Source organism: Helianthus annuus, chromosome 2 (genome assembly GCF_002127325.2).
Source record: "Helianthus annuus cultivar XRQ/B chromosome 2, HanXRQr2.0-SUNRISE, whole genome shotgun sequence".
NCBI classification, from domain to species: domain Eukaryota; kingdom Viridiplantae; phylum Streptophyta; class Magnoliopsida; order Asterales; family Asteraceae; genus Helianthus; species Helianthus annuus.
The window spans coordinates 150144585-150156127 of record NC_035434.2 but is presented as its reverse complement, the minus strand read 5'-3'; the positions used below and the strand labels follow the sequence as shown (position 1 = coordinate 150156127).

At 35.5% G+C, this 11543-nt stretch overlaps 1 pseudogene; it reads left to right on the top strand.

Moving 5' to 3' along the window:
• The first annotated feature begins 546 nt into the window (after positions 1-546).
• LOC110924231 lies at positions 547-8541 on the top strand (annotated as a pseudogene).
• The last annotated feature ends 3002 nt before the right edge of the window (positions 8542-11543 follow it).

Genomic DNA, 11543 nt, shown 5'->3' with positions numbered 1-11543 from the left:
CTGCAAGTTCCGCAACCGTGAACAATACAAAGCTCTTAGATTATTGAAAAAAACCTTGTAGTATTGACTCCCATACACATATGGCACCTATATAACACTCCACCTACCACAACATCCACACTTCATGTCATATCACTAGCATACCCACATTTCTCGTACCGTAAACATTTTCTTAGATTCTACCAACAACTTGTTATTTGTACGATTTAGTGGGTAAGGTTCTATTATAAAATCAAGAGCGAAGTTCAAGGGTTGTCCTTTATCTTTATACTCATTTTCTGGCGTTGTCCTTTATGTTTAAAATTGACAAGTTTTGTCCTTTATGTTTTCATATAATACACGTTTTGTCCTTTAGGCCTAACCCAGTTAGTTTTTTCAGTTAAATTTGGTCATGTGCTTTGCACATGAGGGCATTTTTGTCAATTCAAAGGTAAGTTCAACGGAAGATTTACAGCTCAAAGCTTCTGCAACCTTTGAATTGACAAAAATGCCCTCACGTGCAAAGCACATGACCAGATTTAACTGAAAAAACTAACTGGGTTAGATCTAAAGAACAAAACGTGTATGATATGAAAACATAAAGGACAAAACTCGTCCTTTTTGAACACAAAGGACGACGCCTGAAAACAGATATAAAGATAAAGGACAATCCTTGAAAATCACTTGTTTTTTTTGTCAATCCAATCATTTCACACTCCAAACAATCACAATCACAAGTAGAGACAAAAACCCTAATTCCCACTGCACATACATCAATTTGTTTATATGTCTAATTCCATTGCTGTCCTGCTCGATCCTCTTCGTGCTCACACTTCATCCGCAGAACCTCACTCTTCTGTCACGCATCATCATGCTCAACACTTCTTGACCTTTCTTCCGATCTTATCTCCTCAACATGACTCACCACAACGTAACTTCATTCCTTATGCATCATCTCTATGTATGTTATCATTGATGCCAGTGAGTAATCTCCTTTAATTTCACTCCGATTTTGTTCATGTACTATTAGGTTTAATACATTATATGATTATTATACAGTCTTAGTATGTATCTGAAGTATCTAATTAGTATGTTATGAGAGTAATTTTGTTTCATTCACTTGTTTAGTTGATGTATTTTGCTAGTTAACTTGTAGAATTCGTTAAAATGATGAATTTAGGTTTATTTTTTTATGATTATATAGTGTTACTCTATGTAGTTAATATCGGTCCCCAACCGAGATATCAGTGCAAAATATCGGTACTGATATTTAAACGATATATCACGGATTTTCCAGATATCAGTACCTGTTTTCTTAGTTCTACCCTATGTAGCACGGGGACTCCATTTATGTGGCCGTACCCGTCTCGGGTACTTGTCGGGGACGGAAACGCCATGGGTACTCGTCGGGGACGTTTCCCAAACGTTTCCAATGTCGGGGATGTATCCGGTAGAAGTATCCAGCCCGTTTCCATTTATTTTTAGGGTTTTAACCCTTTCAAATTCCATAACCGGCCATTAAATAAATAGAACTATCATCTTCGGCTTCTCTAATCTCTAAACTCTCAAGTCTCATCATCTCTAATTCTCTATCGATTGCCGATCTCTCACTAGATGAACCGGAATTAGAAATTGATTTAATGATTGATAATTAATTACCTTTGGAAGATGTAGTATTTTTGGAATTTGTTTAATATATTTTTATTTTTTAATATTTTTTATTGCCGTACCCGTATCTTGGAATTTTGAGTTATGCCGTTCCTCGTTCCCGTATCATCCCCGTACCCCGATCCCGTACCCGTTCCAGTGCTACTTAGGTTCTACCATTCTTCTTTCTTCTTATTCTTGCTATTAGTGTTTTAAGTCTTAATTGTTAGTTGTTGTTAGTGTTTAAGTCTTAGTGAGTTCCTACTTGCTACAATTGTTAGTGTTTTGCAAGTTGCAAAAGGTTAATTTGTTAATTGTAGGAGAGTATACTGAATTGTTAGTGTTAAATTGCTATATATATAAATTCAGCATGATAGTAAAATTACCGATATCCCATCACGATTACCACCGATATATCAAATTTTGGTCCTTGACCGATATCCGATATTTTACCGCATTAACTACTTAGGTGCTGGTAAGTTAGTTTTGTTCGTTATGTATCTGAATCTTGTCTGTGTGTTATGAATATCTCGTTTTATATTACCCTGATTCGCTGATTTTGTTAATACTTTGAATGATGGATTTAGGTTTAATATTTTAACATACAGTTTTCGTCAGTCTCCCTCAAGTAAGTCCACTTTGCATATAGAAGTAAAACTTAGGTTCTATATCATCCAATAGCTTCGATAACATCAATCCGTAAATTGGTTAAATTTTGAGATTTGATATACGTTTTGACCCCCCGGTTTTATAGAAATTTTTTGTATATACGTTTTCGACCCCCCATTCGGAAATCTCAAGCTTCGCCACTGTTTGTAAGACAGCTAGGTAGGCATTATCATCTTTCTTTTGATAAGGAAATGACTCACAAATTTTTCAAAGTGTAAAATTTATATGTTTCTTTACCTTTCTAAAATGGTTCTATCAAATGATTAAATGACATCTGGAAGTTACTAGAAATAGCTCTACGATATTATTGGTGACATATTATTACAGATTGTGATAAAGCAGCAACTTCGAACTTTATTCTGTTCGTTCATCAAAGAAAAATTCTAACTTCCAACTGGTCGGATACGTCTTTGAAGTAATTTCCTTTAAAGTATATTGTTCACTACTTTCAGGTGTTTGTGTTTGTGTTTGGATCATTTACCGAGGATGAGACCAAATCACTGCAGAGTTCCCCAAACTAGAATGATGTACAGTTTATGTTTGGTTCTCTGGACGCTGCAACTCTTAGATCTGCGGGCTTTAACAACAGATCAACCGAGACAAAAATTACCAAAAAGTCCCAACCATCAAAACTTGTAAAGAATAATAACACCGATGAAATTGTATATAAAAACGGGAACGCCCATGATTCATGTTCTCTTTCGTTTAGCAACGGTATAAAAGAACACAAACAAAAATATGAAGAACCGCCTGCATCGTTAGTACCCGAAAGTGTTGACCAGTCAATTTCACAGAAGTGTGTCACAGAAGCTGAAACTTTTGTTAGGTCGTTTGAAGCTCTGGATGTAAATGATACCAAAGACAATAATTTAAGTCCACTTATTAATCCATATGCAACCGCAACTGAGTTACTACCTCGAGGTTTAGTCAACTCAGGAAATTTGTGCTTTCTGAATGCAACTCTTCAGGCTCTTTTAGCTTGTGCCCCATTTGTACATCTTTTGCAGGGGCTAAGAATGCGCAATATACCCGAGCTAGAATACAGTTTCATATATATATATATATATATATATATATATATATATTGTGTGAGGTTCGATGGGGAACACTAAAAATGTGGGGAACCGGGAACATTGCATTTAACATGTTAAATATATAAATTCAATTTAAAATGCTAAAATTTATTTTTTTACAAAAATTCTTTTTGGAGCTTTTGCACATAAAGATGTGTAGAAGCTATTGTAATAAAAAAAAATCATTTTTGTAAATTTTTTTCTACCTTTTTTAACTGTTTTTAAAGCATTTCTTTTAGTTTTTGAATTTTGGCTTCTACATGTATTTATATGCAAAAGCTCTGGAAGAAAATTCTGAAAAAAATATTTTTTACATGTTAAATTGAATTTTTATGATACATTTAACATGTTAAATGCACTGTTCCCCGGTTCCTCACTTTTTTAGTGTTCCCCATTGAACCCAACCCTATATATATGCAGTTAATCCCGTTTAATAGGTGTTTGTGTATGGTACACTTTTAGAATTATGCTGTTTTTTTACCTCATTGCAGATTGGGTACCCAACTCTACGAGCATTTGTTGAGTTCATATCTGGCTTTGACGTGCCATCTGGACGTCGTTCAAAGAAAGAAGATGAATTTCTTCTGGAAATCGGGAAGCCTTTGCGACCAGTCATGTTTGACTCTGTTCTGAACAATTTCTCCCCAGATATGCCAAATAGCTTCTCAGGGAGACCCAGGTTTGTTTTTTGATTCTCCTTAGTTCTATACATCTTTAGCTGAATAATGCATGTATCTTTTGTACAACTGATTGCATTACAAACTACAAAGTGCAAACCACAGGGACTATCTGTGTAGTTTTGGAAAGTTAGGGACCAAATCCAAAGTTTTAATAAACCACAAGGACCATCTGTATACTTTACTTCCTATTTAATAGGGGAATTTACGAAAATGGCCAAGAATGTTGTTGACTTACCAAATTGGCCATCTCATGCGTCGGAGGAGCAGCGCATCAGAGACCTTATGCGTCCGCCAATGCAGTAAAGGCACGTGTAAGTTTTGACCGGATGAGTCCGCCGCCAGCGCATCCGGGCCAAAAGTAAGCGGATGCGTCTGGCTCCGCTGCATCCCGAGGCGCTTGGCTGGCTGGCTAGTGGCTTGTTGATTGGCTCGTTTGGAGGAGATAGGAGACGCATTAGAGGCCTCGATATGCTTAATTTTTTTTAATTACATTATTTTTAACATTTTGGGATTATTTCAAAATTTTAATTTTCCCCCTATAAATAGCACCGAAAATCAGCTGTTTTATATGCAACCAATTTTGTACAATGCCAATCTATCTGCCTTTCGATAGTCTCCAAATAGAAATGAAGGTGTTTACATGTGTTGAAGATGACGTTTTTCTAAGCTTTAGAAGTGCCGGTGCTTATGGGTGACGCCGTGACGGTACCTGGCAGATAACACGGATGTGATCGGGTTTGCCCTTTAAGGGAGGTGGACTAACGAAGAAATGCGAAGAACTCACCTACAAAGGGCACTTGGATCACATCGTGTTATCGGATTTCTCCGTCCACGTCCTCTTCCACTTCCTCCTATGCCGCCAAATTGTTCAAAAACAGAGAGGAATTGGAGACCGAGCTTTGTGGATCACATCGTGTTATTGCTTAAAAATATCTTGTTTACTCCGTAATTTTTGTTGGTTTATTTTGGTTTGTTGTATAAAAGTAAAAAAAAAGTTGTACGATTTGCCTTTTTTGTATTAGTTATAAATCTGACATTTCTATCCATGTATCCATCTATATATTTAACATTAACAAACTAGTATATCACTACACAAATAATTAGAAGATATGGGTGGTGTTGAATTTGGACCATCAAGAGATAGACCACGTTCTCTTCGTAATTCGATCCGTGAAATTGTCCCAGATGCAGCTGTTAACACGGGAAGCGTCGCTGGACGCATAAGAAGACTCGGAAGACGCCTTCGATACCTAACACGTGATGCGTCGCTGGACGCACAAGAAGAGACGAAAAGACGCCTTCGGTACCTGACACGTGATGCGTTGGCAGACGCACCCGAAGAGTCTCAAAGACGCACGAGAGTGGTCTGAGCCAGGCGCATCACGCTAAGCCAGACGCAAGCTAAAGTGGATGCGTCGAGTGGACGCCTCCGAAGCGTCGTTACTTTAATTCCTAATCATTGAGACACGTGTCACTTCTATATTTAAGGACGCATGAATGAGCCGTGCAGACGCAAACGGTGCCTCGTAATCGGTGATGCGTTCCTCCGACGCATGAGATGGCCAATTTGGTAAGTCAACAACATTCTTGGCCATTTTCGTAAATTCCCCTATTTAATATATACGTATATATGATGAGTTTCTATATGTTGCCTTTTGGTGTTGACTTGAAGTTTTTCCAGGCAAGAGGATGCTCAAGAGTTTCTAAGTTTCTTGATGCATCAAATGCATGATGAATTGCTTAAATTTGAAGGACAAATTTCTCTTGTTAATGGGGGAAAAGTTTCATTGGTTGAGGGATGAAGACGGTGATAGTTGGGAGACAGTTGGCCCAAGGAACAAGACCGCAATTACCAGAAAACAGAGTTTTATTCCATCAAAGTTAAGTGAGATTTTTGGAGGTCAGCTGAAAAGTGTTGTCAAGGCAAGAGGTAAGTTGTGTGAATTGTGAAATCCGCTGATTTTGTTTGCATTTCTTGTCATGAAGTCTAGATAGGTGGAATTATATCATCCACGATCTTTCTTAAATTATCTAGCTCCATTAAATCAGAAAAAATAAACAATCATGATGGAGAAGCGTGTTAGTTTGCCAGTTGCATATGCAGTTAGTATCGCTGATATATCGGTTATCGTTCCCCATGTAAAAAATCGATGTCAAATATCGGTCAGAATATCAGTACTGATATCATCGGTGATATTGACCGATATCAGTACCTTTCTTCTTAGTTCTACCATTCGTATTTCTTGTTATTGCGGCTATTAGTGTTTTAAGTCTTAATGACTTCCTACTAGTGTTTCGCAAGTTGCAAAAGGTTAATTTGTCAAGGTAGGAGAGTATATTAAATTGTTAGTGTCAAATTGCTATATATATAAATTTGGTATGATATAAAAATTACCGATATCCCACCGCGTTAACCTATATATTTGCGTCACTCCGCAATTGTTTTTACTGTCATAACTTAGGTCTAAGGCCGTAGGCAACTATAACACATGTGGCATGCTGACTAACCAAATAGTATTAGAATCATCATTTCAGCCCTCAGATTGTTACATAATCTAAAATAACAATACTTCATATATCTTATGAACTCTTTATACTCTCGGTTTCCTAATTCTCATTTGATACTTTTTTCTCAAACGGCCCATTTCAACCTGAGCCCATTTTGACCTGAACCAGTCACCTCACCTGACCCAACGTGCCCGTTCCAGACTTCCAGGTGTATGTTAAATAGATGACTGAACCCTTGGCTTATTAAAACCTATATTTAACTTGATAGTAAACCTTAACGTAGATGATTGTTAACATTCCTATAACTGAAATGTGTTCACCTGATCATCAGGCCGAATTGGTAAGTGCAAGCAAATCCGTCAAGATACTAGAGCTTCCAGACATTCTAATCCTGCACTTGATGCGCTTTAGCTACGGAAGCCAAGGGAGCACCAAATTACTAAAACCCGTTTACTTCCCGCTGGAGCTCGTTCTTAACCGTGAATTGCTTGTTTTGCCGATAACTGAAGTATCATGAATCATGATCCTTGTTATTTTTTAATTATCATAGTAATAGTATTTTTTTAATCCATCAAGTAGGGGTGTGCACGGTTCGGTTTGGTTTTTAGGTAACCGAAACCGTAACCGAAATGCTCGGTTTTCGGTTTTTGAAAACGGTTCGGTTTCGGTTTTTTTGGTTTTAGCAACGGTTCGGTTTTTCAGTTTTTGGAACAAAATTACGCATGATTTGAAAATAAAAAGTATAATCCATGATTCAAAAGATTTTATTAGATGTTTATGTTTAAGTTATTATATTTAACCTTTTTTAATTAATATGTTTCTCCAAAGTTTTTTTAGGGCATTTTCTCTTATAGTACTTCGAAAATCATTTGATTTATATGTTAAATTTTGTTATTTGTTGTAGGCAATGGATAGATTATTTCAAAGATAGATAAAAATGTTAATGTTTTTATTGTAAATACATTACATTAAAGAATAAAACTAATAATTCCTAAATCAATATATAACAAACATTAAAAAAATGATATTTTAGGTTTTCGGGTTGGTTCGGTTTTTTGGTTTTCAGAAAATGTAAAACCATAACCGAACCGTAAATTTCGGTTTGTTTTTTTTTTTTTTTGGGTTTTTTTGTGCAGTTCGGGTAAATCGGTTTTTTCAGTTTTCTGCTCACCCCTACCATCAACTCATTCGTTATCTGTAAATCTCCTTAAAATAGACAAACAAGTATTTGTGAATCAACCAACGCGGACCCATTTCCACACTAATATAATTTGTATACAGGGTCGTAAGTATGAACTTGTGGCGACAATAACTCACCACGGGAGGGAGCCTTCAAAGGGTCATTACACTTCTGATATTTTGCATACAAGTGGCAAGTGGCTGCGATACGACGATGCATCTCATCGGTTGTTAATATTCCTATCAACAAAGTGGTTCATGACCAAGCTTATGTTCTCTTCTACAAGCAGCAGTAGATTTACACGTATTTAACAGGTTTTCTCTTACCATTTTTTTATTTTTTCCTCTATTAGGCTATAGGGTGTGGGGCACATGTATTGGATCATTAATTGCCACATAGGAACATGATTCACACCTACACCACCCCCTTGGAGTATAATTTCGTGGTGTGCGTGGATTAAACCACGGAAACCACGTTCCACTTTTTCTATTTTCTAGGATTAGCCACAATAAATATATCAACAATTTTCCTATTTTTTATATTCCTCTGTTGTCAATTCTATCAAAGTGCAGAAACCCTAACCAGCAACAACGCAACAAGAATAGCAGCAGCAATACGACAATAAGAACCCTAACCCTCGTTTATATTCCTCCAACAAGACGACAAGCAGCAGGTTTGTTGTTTTTCATTTTTTTCGCTGTTTGATTTGTTATTCTGTTGTTTGTGGCTCTAGATCGATCTATTTAAATGTACGTTTACATTTTCTATTACAGTTTTACTATCAGTATCTATTTAGAGGTTTCAATTGTGTCATTGTAACCCTAAAATGTTGTCATGTGTGTTATTTTCTTTGTTTCGTAGTTGATTAGCTTTGGTTATGTGTGTTCTGTATTTTGTATTTGATTATATTTAAATTTCATTCTAAACAATCTGTTAGTTGTAAATTGTAATCCACTATCAGAGTCTTCTCCATCTTTAAACTTGTAGATGTAATTCTCATGTAGCTTTGTTTTTTAACCACTACTCTGATAGTATTTCATAAAGTAATATGCATGTTCCTTATTTTTAACTTTCAATTGTTGAATCTGTATGTATATATAGTTAGTTTTTAGTTTCATCATTTTGTGGTGGCTGCTCTTTGCTCCGGTAGATGCAACGTTTCCATCATAAAGTTTGAGTTGCAGTTAGGGGTGTGAATTTCTAACACGATCCGAAAACCATACACGAACCTAACACGAAATGCGCGGGTTTAGGTTTAGTCTAAACGGGTCCGGGTTCGTGTGAAATTTCGGGTCGTGTTCGGGCTCATATGTATGATACGATTTTCGGGTTCGGGTTCGGGTTTGTGTGAAATTTTCGGGTTCGGGTTGGGTTGAACTCACCAACTGCGAACACGACCCTGTTAGCACCCCTAGTTGAAGTTGCTGATGGGTGTGATCATATACTTCTATCACATGTGCTGCAACTTTTTAGTGATACATATCGTGGTAGATGGGTTAATACATTGGACTCATAATCAATGTATTCACATGCTTATCTTAGTATTTGTTTCTAGTTGAAGACTAATATATGTATATATGGGTATCTGTATTAAGTGTATGGGTATGTTTATTTGTGTGCATTGACATTCATATAGTTAAAACATCATTGCATATTAAAAGTTAAATTTTGTCTAGTTCTTCTTGAAATTTATCACATCGGACCGAACCGTAGGAGCTTCAGCCTATAATTCTTTTTGTATGGTATTTCAATTTTTTATATTTTAATTTGTTATACTTTTTGTACCGGTTGTTGAAGGGCAACAAAAATCTAACATGTGGGCGTTATACAACGAGACTACCCATAACCATCTTCGTTCGGATTTGATTGAACATGTTTGGCAATTTAGTCGGGTTAACAACAACGAGTAGTTTTCTTTTCTTAATTTATAATATGTAGCTTAAATTTGGATGTTATTTTTTGTATTAATTTGAATGCGATGTAGTTTTATTACTAAAATTTATTTAATTTTATTTGTTGTTTATTTAAAATAATAAAATGTATTTCACACAAAAAAAGGGTGGATAGTGGTTTAGGTCATGACCACACCCTTAGGACAGTGGTTTTGGATGGTGAATTAGAGGGCGATGACATGTCGCTGACGTGGAGGATCATGGTGGGCATGAGGCTCATGACCACACCCTTTAGCCTTACACAAGTGCACCATGTCGTAGAAAAACATGTGCAATTTTCTGCTTTATAAGTTTATGGTAGTGTGTCGGTTTTTTTGTTTGTTAGGGCTGCGTAAAACGCTCTTGCTCTCTTCTTTCATTTGGACTTGAAAATTTAACACCGAGTCACCAACCTAATTGGTGGGTATCTAATGTGTTTCGAAGAATTATAAAATATATGGGTTAAATGGGTCAACCTATGAGCCTGCTAGGTTGGCCCAAAATGGATCAACCCGAACTAATTAGCTACAAATGTTCTCGCTGGTTTAACCTAAACTCACGAATTTCTTGTTCGATTTGTGTGGCGTCATGAATTCATACCCTTAATTGAGGGTTTTTTTTTTTTTTTTTTCTCAAATGAGTCAGACAGTTTTGTAAACTATATTTTGAAAATGATAATTTTAACCTTTTTTGTTGCATGAAATGATTCAGACATTATCATTGGAGTACATTTGTATGAGTTTTTAACTGTTATGACTTTGATTTTGCATCGTCATATCATACGGGTCGAATTTGTCAGATATAAGTGGTTGGTCATGCCATTGGCATTCATTCGTCGCATTCATATCTTATGCATGTACTTTGTATTGAAGTTAAAGGGAAGTTATTGCACTTGTTTTAACATTTATGTAAAAACATTATTTTACCCCTTTTACTAGAGAGAATGAATGAATTTGTATATATAATGACGATTATATCCTTCTATTTACGAGTAAACAAACTAAGTTCCAGTAAACAAACTCCGGATGACAGGCATTAAGCATATATCTTGTTTTATGAAATACTTATTGTATAAGGATGTAAATTACTAGTATGACTCGTGTAATACATGAGAACTTGAGCTTGGCTCATTCAGAGTTATAAGTCTAAAGCTTGAACTAAGATTATCAATAATTTTTTAAGTTCAAACTCGGCTTTGACTCTAGTGGTTTATTATTAATAAGTATTTAACTTTTTAAGTTGAAACTCATGATGTGAAGCCCAAACTCATTGAAGCTTGGCTGGCTTTAAGTCGTCAGCCTACATATAATAGGCTTGCGAGCCTAGTCAATATTTGAATGGCTAACAATGGCTTTAATCGGCCACACTTTTTTTGCCATGTGTTAAATAACTTATCACAATAATACGTCATAACGCCAAGATGGTTTCAATATACATTTTAGAGTAGTTTATTTAACAATGATAAAAGTTTTAAAGCCAAATTGACTTTCATATGCTCATGAAAACCGAAGCCCTTAAAAGTTGTTAGAAAATGTCATTAAAATAATATAATTAGTTGTAATTTAAATTGTTTGAATTTTGTTTATTACATTTCGAACTCTTTAGTTTAAAAACGTATACGAAATGATAATGATCATTTAATATATATATAATTGGTGGGTTGAGATCTTGTACAAACAGTGCTAATTATAAGAACCGTAAGAACAGATCTGAACCATTAACAATTTAAATCAAGGGTTGATATTGATTATAAATAAAACCCTTATAATTAAAAATTACTACTAACAAATTAGGGGTAATTTTGTAAATTGCTATTCATTTGACCATTTTCCATTAAATACAAATTTCACCAAGGTTTTTAAAACTAAAATAACTT